This window comes from Doryrhamphus excisus, chromosome 3 (assembly GCF_030265055.1).
Source record: "Doryrhamphus excisus isolate RoL2022-K1 chromosome 3, RoL_Dexc_1.0, whole genome shotgun sequence".
In the NCBI taxonomy this organism is placed as follows: domain Eukaryota; kingdom Metazoa; phylum Chordata; class Actinopteri; order Syngnathiformes; family Syngnathidae; genus Doryrhamphus; species Doryrhamphus excisus.
Window position 1 is genome coordinate 7987262 of NC_080468.1, and position 9329 is coordinate 7996590.

The following is a 9329-nucleotide window of genomic DNA, read 5'->3' on the forward strand; positions in this document are numbered from 1 at the left end:
GTGTGTTTGGTAACTTCCTGTGTAGGTACTCTCATCAGGGTGTGTGCTATGCCAGTGTTGTGGGTAGGGCAGACAGGATTGAACAAATAAAGATGAGTCTGTTGCTCATGTCCAGCCAGGAAATGATTCACATGATATGGTTTTATTTACAACATGCCATCGACGATGAAAGATAAGCTGCACGTTTGTTGTTATTGTATTCAACCTCAAGGATGAGAATTCTTATGCCATTTTATGTTATGATGCAATGTACAGTATCGTTTTGAGCACATTTGGTGCAGCAGTGAATTTAGGAAAGAGCAGGCAGAGGAATGGGCTAGGAGGAGTGAGACAGGTAAGCATGTAGGATTTCAGGAGGAGTACTGGGAGTGGCAGCATGAGGTGTCAGACCGTGGTCATGAATTCTGTCTTCATTCCTTTCCGGCATGCTGAGACTCATTCGCAGCCTCCCATTCCGCTGCACTCCTTTGTAAAACAATCTTCATTTTCCAAAGCTGCAGAAGTGTTTGTATGGATTCTCTATGGTTCTTCCACACCATACTCATCCAAGCAGGCCTTCCTTTGTGCACAGAAAACAGCCTCCCTCCAACTGTTGCCATTAAGTTGGTAATGAAAGCAACAATGTACCCAAGTTGTCATTGACTAGATGCGCTTGTTAACAATGTTTCTGCCACATTTTCCCAGATGCCAGGTCCTCATATGTGTGTGAGTAAGATTGAAGTTGTGACTTATCACACTTACCTGAGATTCAACTGAGGAGCACCTCAGGAATTCCAGAATTGCACATAAACCTTGGAACACATAGTGAGTTTTAAGACTTGTGTGTGCAGATCTATCTTATTACACATGCAAACGACCTGTGCTTAATCTGACTCATGCTTTCAGGTTCACAGGACATTTAGTTCACTAGTGCCTGTAGCTACTAGCTGACTGAGGGAACATCTTTGAATGAAATGAGTAAAAAGTGTCTTTCACAATTCCGATAAAACACTCTTCCTCTCATCGTGCAGTTAGGTCAGATGAGGTTCATGGCTGTTGAGGCATTGACTCTTGTTTTTAACACAGATTGCTCATGAAGAGGACAACAGAATTATAAGAAGAATTGCCTTTGTTTTAATAAATGTGTTCAAATACTTCTTTGGCTCATCCATTCATTTTTTATTCTGCTTACCCACAGTACGGCTGTGGCCATATGCTGGAGTTGGGGAGAGGCGGGGTACACCCTGAACATTCACATTCATACCTATGGACAATTTAGAGCAGGGGTCTCAAACCCGCGGCACTAGTTTGAGGCCCCCGCCTTGATATGAAAGTTTAATGTTAGTGCGGCCCGCGCAAGTTTGATAAGGATGCTGTATGGTATCATGTACCCAGAAAAAATGATTACGTTTGATTCATGTTCATGTTAAAGGTTAAATAACTGTTAATAGTTATCCTCTCTATCCGTGTGGAAGTGGTAAGTTTTTGGCTATTTAAGTTTAAAGGAAATAACTTGAAGGCTACCGTTTAGGTCGCTAGCTCTCTAGTTTGCGAGTTAGCATGTGTCTCAAGACCCTGCAGTTGCGCAATATGTTGTAAATAAAAAGAGTATAAATGTGACTATAGTCGTGTTTTGTCATGTCTACAGGGCTCTAATAATGCTTTGTTCATTTTAATCTGAAAAAAATAATCTGTCTACCCACCAACTATATGTGGTTTCTTAAGTTTTTATTATTTGCCGTTTTATTATTATTATTATATTTATTTATTACTGATTGATTGATTTTCTTTATTATTGATTTGTTTATTTATTTTTCATCTTATTCTGTGCAGAAAATAAAAATTAAGATATTTGAGAACAGCGGAAAGTTTTATCAGAGCTTTTATTGTCGAAAATCGGAACCAAAGCACTGAAAAAGTTTTTGGAAAACCGAATGCGGCCTAGCCTTGCCCAGACTCTAGCTCCAGTGGCTCCAGGTGATTTGAGTTTGAGACCCCTGATTTAGAGTCTCCGAATAACCTAACATGCATGATTTTGGAATGTGGGAAGAAACTGAAGTACCATGCATGTGCACCATGTAAACCTCACAGAGAGATGCCAAACTGAGATTCAAACCCAGATCTGGCCAACATGGTAACCACTAGGCCACCGTGTGTCCACTTTTCAGGCCCCTTTATTTATGTTTTTATTAACTGAAAAATATTTGTGTTGTTACCTTATGGGTTTCCTCTCAATGCAAGGATGTCAGTGACAAGCACCTTCCAGCTCAACCAAGTATTGCAAGAATGACATATACAGTTGTATAGTATGGTATTGTAGTAGTTGTCAACTTTAGCAATGCTAAAAAATATGCATGCCAGTAGTTGTAGTTGGCGATGTTATCCTTATATAATCTTCCATCATATTTACAGCCTAAACCAAGGACACAGCCTAAACACATTTTTTGAGATATTCCAGAGTGCAGAAAAAGGCAGATGTAGTGTCCAGCTGTGGCATCCCTTTAGTTATGCTACTAGCATGGCTAAAAATAAACATGATTCAGCATGTGAATGTGATTGAGCGTGCAGTGGGACATCTCAAGAATGAACATGAACAGGAAAATAGAAGTACAACCACATATTGTATATTTTATACCGTGAGTGTTTACTAATGATATATCTATCGTGACAGTGTGTCACAAGCAAAAGTTAATCTGCAGGAATGCATGTTTGTGCACTGGAGGTTGACTTTGTAAACTGAAGTCACCAGACTGCTGGAAGGAGGCGTCCCTCTTGATTGGCACTTACAGGGTAGAGACAAAAAAAAAATGTTGTTTGTGGAAGCTACAGTAAATTTGGTATTTATATCAAAATGTATTTATTTATAATTTATTTATATATTATATGGAGATATCTGTGATACATGTGTGTTAACTGCCAAAGTATTTTGAGCACAACCTACAGTAGGTATTACAAATATAATTTACAGTCGTGTAAAAAAACATTATTAGTGATAATATATGCATATTTAAGCTATGTACACTCGTCACTAGATGTCAGCAATATTTTCCTAGGTAACACAGTAACACACAAACACAATTTTATTTATGTCTTAAATGTTTTTTTTACTCTTATTTTGACTACCATGTTGGGGGATAAGAGTGTAAATGTGAACATAGGGATGCTAGTTCATATGTAGAGCGCTCTAATAATCTCATAAACAAGCTCTAACTGTGAAGTGGAAGTGGAAATTCACTTATCATGTTCAGGTTTGGAACTAATTACCTTGGATAAATGAGGAATTACTGTAATTACCATCTGTATGTATCATTTTTGATTATCCTCAGTATGTTGCATTACATTGCATAACAGATTGTATGAAAACATCCGCTAAAGTACAAAAGTAACTAGCTGAATCTTCTAAGTGCTTAAAATCTATCAACATGTTCATGTTCGTACATGTCTTGCCATCTCTGCAAGGACAGATTGTACCATGAATCAACTCACGGTGACTACTTCACTGACTAGTGTGAAGGATGAGTAAACTTCTGAAGAGTCTCTTTATGTGTGTGTGTCTGAATTACAATGACTTCTTCCTTAATGTATAGTTCTCTCTGGCTGCAGGCGGTCTAGTCTACTTTGTGTTGGTGTCAGCTTGAAGTTATGGACAATTCAGATGCACTGGTGTGTATCCAGTGTATGTAGCATACATTCTCTCTGTGGTACAGGGGATCTGCTCTTTTGTTCATTTAGTTTAGTTTGAGCATGGATGACAGTACACAATATACAATATACAGTATACAGTGCAGTATATCACAATTAACATGCAGGAAAAAAGTAGGGGGAAGTAAAATGTATTACCCGTTATTTAAGATATGCCTTTAAGATAAGATAAGATATGCCTTTATTCGTCCCTCAGTGGGGAAATTTGGAAATTGTTACCAAATTGTGGTAGTACATAATAGAATTAATAATAGCAATGTACAGTACTGTACCTTATATTACAAAATGAGCCTTTTATGGACAGTTGTCTTATATTTAAATGTTGCATACAATATTATCCAACTGTGTCCTTAAGTTGTATGGGGCATATACCTTAAAGGGCATTAAATATTGACATCATATCCTGGCATAAAAAAATACCAAAACTACCCCAAAGGTGTTGCAACACATATTAGCAGTTATTATTAGCCACAATAAATACACATATCATGCCTATATGTAGGCGGTCTAGTGGTTAGCGCGCAGACCTCACAGCTAAGAGACCAGGGTTCAATTCCACCCTTGGCCATCTCTGTGTGGAGTTTGCATGTTCTCCCGTGCATGCATGGGTTTTCTCCGGGTACTCTGGTTTCCTCCCACATTCCAAAAACATGCTAGGTTAATTGGCGACTCCAAATTGTCCATGAATGTGAGTGTGAATGGTTGTTTGTCTATATGTGCCCTGTGATTGGCTGGCGACCAGTCCAGGGTGTACCCCGCCTCTCGCCCAAAGACAGCTGGGATAGGCTCCAACACCCCCCGCGACCCTCGTGAGGAAAAAGCGGTAGAAAATGAATGAATGAATGAATGCCTATATGTCCCTTATGATTAGTAGACTACTAATTATACTGTATATTCATCGTCCACGTCGTGTCACTTGACTGCTGACTCATTACAAGTACTAATAACTTGTGCTTGTATACGGAGCCACAGAAATAACATTGCAACCCATTTCTTATGCCTAGAATTGACATTAACATCGAATATAGGAAATGAAGCAGTGTATATACAGAGTTACATAACCACCGGTTTTATTGCATTATTGTGTCGCAGTCGTTAAAGATCATAAGCGCAATGCTGTTGTAAAACAAACTGTGCCAGTGAGCCTGTTTATCAGTAACCCAAGGCTGTGTATTGGTACAATGCCATAAAGACATACATGCACATTCCACCTGCTGTGTTCATTGTGCCACGCCCGCTTGCTTACTGTGTCTTTCAGCGACCATTCTATTATATCCTCTCAAGGGACAATGTAGAAGTGTAGAGCTTGTACTACAAACTATCCACTGAAAATTGTCAAAATAGCTGGTAAGATGTACTGTAATACAAAAGCTGGAAAAGACTTTGTGAGATACAGAACTATTGGATTGGTTGTTTTAGCAATGTACTGACCAAGAATATGTATGATCGACCTTTATAAAATGTGGAATTTGCTTTTCCTTTTTTTCATAGGTTGGCTGTTTCTGCGACTTATACTCCAGAGCGACTTATAAATGAAAAAACTGTTTATGTTACATAAACACTGGACACCTTTTCTGTTCATGTTTTTTAGTGTAGCTGAATAACCATTGTGTTAGCATATCTTACACCTATTCAGCCTGTTCTCTATTCTTTTATTGTTAAAACCTGCCTTCCAAAAGGACATAATGTCGGTTTTGGTCAAGTCGTTTGTAAAATAAATTACCTGCAAAAAAAGCGACTTATACTCCAGTGCGACTTATGTGTGTTTTTTTCTACCTAATGATGCATTTTGGCCTTTTGCGACTTGTAGTCCAGAAAATACTTTAATTTAAATATTAGTTAATGGCGATGTAACTCAATCAAGCGTTTGTGATAACTTGCAATGAGTCTAAAGTAGGCCAAAAAGTCTACTGCAGGGGTCTCAAACTCAATTTACCTGGGGTCCACTGGAGCTAGGGTCTGGGCAAGGCTGGGCCGCATCAGGTTTTCAAAAAAAAAACCAAAACGCATTTATTAAAAACAGAAAAATATACAAACTTTTTCAGTGCTTTGGTTCCGATTTTCTACAATAAAAGCTCTGATAAAACATTCCACTCTTCTCAAATATCTTACTTTTTATTTTTCTGCAAAAAATAAGATGAAAATAAATAAACAAATCAATCAGTAATAAATAAATATAATAATAATAATAAAACGTCAAATAATAAAAACTTAAGAAACCACATATAGTTGGTGGGTAGACAAATTGTTTTTTTCAGATTAAAATGAACAAAGCATTATTAGAGCCCTGTAGACATGACAAAACACGACTATAGTCACATTTATACTCTTTTTATTTACAAAATATTGCGCAACTGCTGCAGGGTCTTGAGACACATGCTAACTCGCAAACTAGAGAGCTAGCGACCTAAACGGTAGCCTTCAAGTTATTTCCTTTAAACTTAAATAGCCAAAAACTTACCACTTCCACACGGATAGGGAGGATAACTATTAACAGTTATTTAACCTTTAACATGAACATTAATCAAACGTAATAATTTTTTTCTGGGTACATGATACCATACAGCATCCAGCATCCATATCAAACTTAAATGTGTGCTTGTTTATGGATAGCTAGAAACTGACAGAGCTTTGTGGCAGTAGAAAAAATAGAAATTAAATGCACTCTATACAGTATTATGCATACTATACAGTACCCAAACAATGTAGAAAAAAGGTTTGTTACATTGAATTCCTACATTTGGAGTGTGCTTCCATTTCAAATATGACCAGGTCAAGACTTTCTTTTCTTTATTCTTTAAACGTGTATTTTATTGGGAAATCCTCCTTCCAAAAGTCAATAACTCTTGAGTCTATGTGTGAAGAGTCAAAACGAGGTTCTGGAGAAAAAGAACACAGTTCCAGGCAAAAAGTGTGTGTTTGAGCTGATTAAAAAAAAAGCCAGAAGCGAGTTATTACAGCACAGCCCACTTTGCACACTGTTCTTTTTTCAGGGCGATAAGGCTGATTACTGGTTCTGACCTGTGGTGCTCTTCCCATGGATGTCTGCCTTAAGTGGAACTAAAGCAACACAACAAGTTTTCTCAAGTTTCAAATAATTAAAACTGGGATATAAAGCGGTGGCTTGAAGGCTGCTGCATTTAGAGAGCAAAGCTGATCCTTATCGCTGATAGTTCCACAGCATGTCCATGATAATTAGATGTAAAGGAACCACATTCTTGCCTTGCCCTTTATCTGCTTCTGCTTCTGCTCTTCCACCATTATTTTTGCCTTTTGTACAGTATGTGGGCGGCTTCTTTCTCCCTCTCCATTTTCTGTCTGCCCTCTTTCTCAGTGCGAACACAAAGCCTGCGTTGTCTGCTGACATGTTGTGTTGCGAGAAACAAGCGTTGGTGCACATTAAATGCCTGCAACACCATAATCTAGAGAGGGAGTTGCCTTCATGCATGGGTCTCTAACGTGATGTGTCACTACACACATATAGGACCCAGTGGGTGCCCACTGACATAAAAAACAGTGCTAATAATATTTAACTAAACAATGCCTCTGCTGCATCCCCACAAGGAAATTATTCAAGATAAACAAATATGGTTTATTGTGTCAGCATGACACAGAAGTCCAAATTGTTCCTAATGTCACAACCCATACTGCTTCTGGCTGTTCTCATTGGGAGTATAACCTCTAATGCAATACTTGTAATTGATGTATTGGTGTAATTGAAATGCATTCCAGAAACAACAATAAAATGCTTTTATCTCCAAGTTTTGTAATTTGATTTGGAAAAACATGTTTTTGGAGGTAATATGGGAAAAAAGTACTATTAGTAGTTGTAATTACATGTAATTTAAAGATGTTTCCAAGTAAAGCATACTGTTCATGAGCGCCAATTGTTTGAAAAATCATTCAACAGGCTTCACTACACATCTTAAAGTAAATCCTGGAGCCCTGCCATGTCAGCTACAGACATGGGAGCTGTAAGTTTGTTTTTCTTCAGCGAATACGCTTGTGTGATACATGGTTGGATGTGATATATAGCATCTTTTTTGTTTTTAAGTGCAGAGTTAGTTTATATGTAAAAAGTGATAACGTTTACAATTGTGCTTCTTGTACTTTTATTGACGGTTAGAATAAGTTTATGTAAAGAGTTAATATTTATAATGTTGACCCGTCTTTTTCAATTCACTGTGGTATTTTGTCATTCACTTCTGGGCCACATCTTGACTGATGGCAGCCCGTTATTGCATAATCAACGCATGAAGTATGTCAGAATTTGCAGATTTTAAAACAGATTTTTTTTACCATGGAGCCAAAATGTTGATGTTTTGTTCTCCGAGCCAAGGTGCTTCATCATGTCGGAACAAGCATTGGTTGTAACCAAACTGTTCTTGGATTGTTGTTGTGTGAAGTTGATCTCTGAGGTTTTTTTGGTACAATTCTTTATCTACGGATGTGTTCTTAGGCATTGTGTTGCATATTGTGAGTGCAACGACTCCCTTGGCTGAGAAGCAACCACACACATGCATGATTTCAGGAGCTCACCTTTTCTTCTCCAGACAAGCTTTTTCCCGGATATCCCAAATAATCGGAGAAGGGATTTATTAGAAAAAAATTACTTTTCCCCAGTCTTCAGGATCCCTGGAGTTCCTCTAGAGAAATTGTCAAGGAAGGCTTTTTTGCTGCCTTCCTTGACACCAGGCCATCTTCTAAAATGTGCCCCATTGTCCACCATGAACCCCCTTTTTAAGGTCGTGCCACAGCATCTCAATAGAATTCAGGTCAGGACTTTGACTATGCCACTCCAAAGTCATCATTTTGTTTTTCTTGAGATGCACTCAAACCAGTCCCGCTGAGGAATCAACTTTGAGAGACTGTCTTGACACTTGCTGGACTTTTTTGGGGGGGCCATGAAGCCACAATTGAACCTCTCTTGAAAGTTTTTGGTGATCAGATAAATAGTTGATGTAGTTGCAATACCAGCAGAAATACCCTTGCCTGTGAAGCCCTTTTTGGGCTACGCAATAATATCTGCATGTGTTTCCCTGTAGGTAGCCATGATTAACAAAAAACAAGTCAAGCACAACCATTCTTTGAAGGTTCCCAATATGTTATTCTCACTCAATCAGGATGACAGTCATCCTCAGCCTTTGTACTTTCAGCTATGTGGACCATGATGTTCATTGGTCCTGCTGTGGCAGGGCTGAAATGCAGTGGAAATTTTAGGGTTTAAGTTCATTTTGACCATGAGGGACTTTACAAGTCTTTGTATAATTATCTTATCATTCTTCACAGCATTCTGGAGTATATGCAAATGTCCATTATAAAAACTGAGGCAGCAGACTTTTTGGAAATGAATATTTGTTTCAGCCTCAAAACTTTTGACGATGACTTTTGCCAGGCATATCGCACATTATCTGGACATGCTATTATACATTGTGATGCTGTGGCCCTTTATCGCCAACCACAGTACCACGCACGTTAATGTCCTCGAAGAGCTTGTCAGGTGTGCTAAGGGAAATGATCCAGTTTGATCCAGAAAATTCTTATTTATTTACTAAAAATAATGTGTCTTTGTTCTTTGTAAAATACTGTATGCGCCTTAAAGGTTGAAATGCACATTTTTATCAGACAATGGATCACATTTAGCAGTG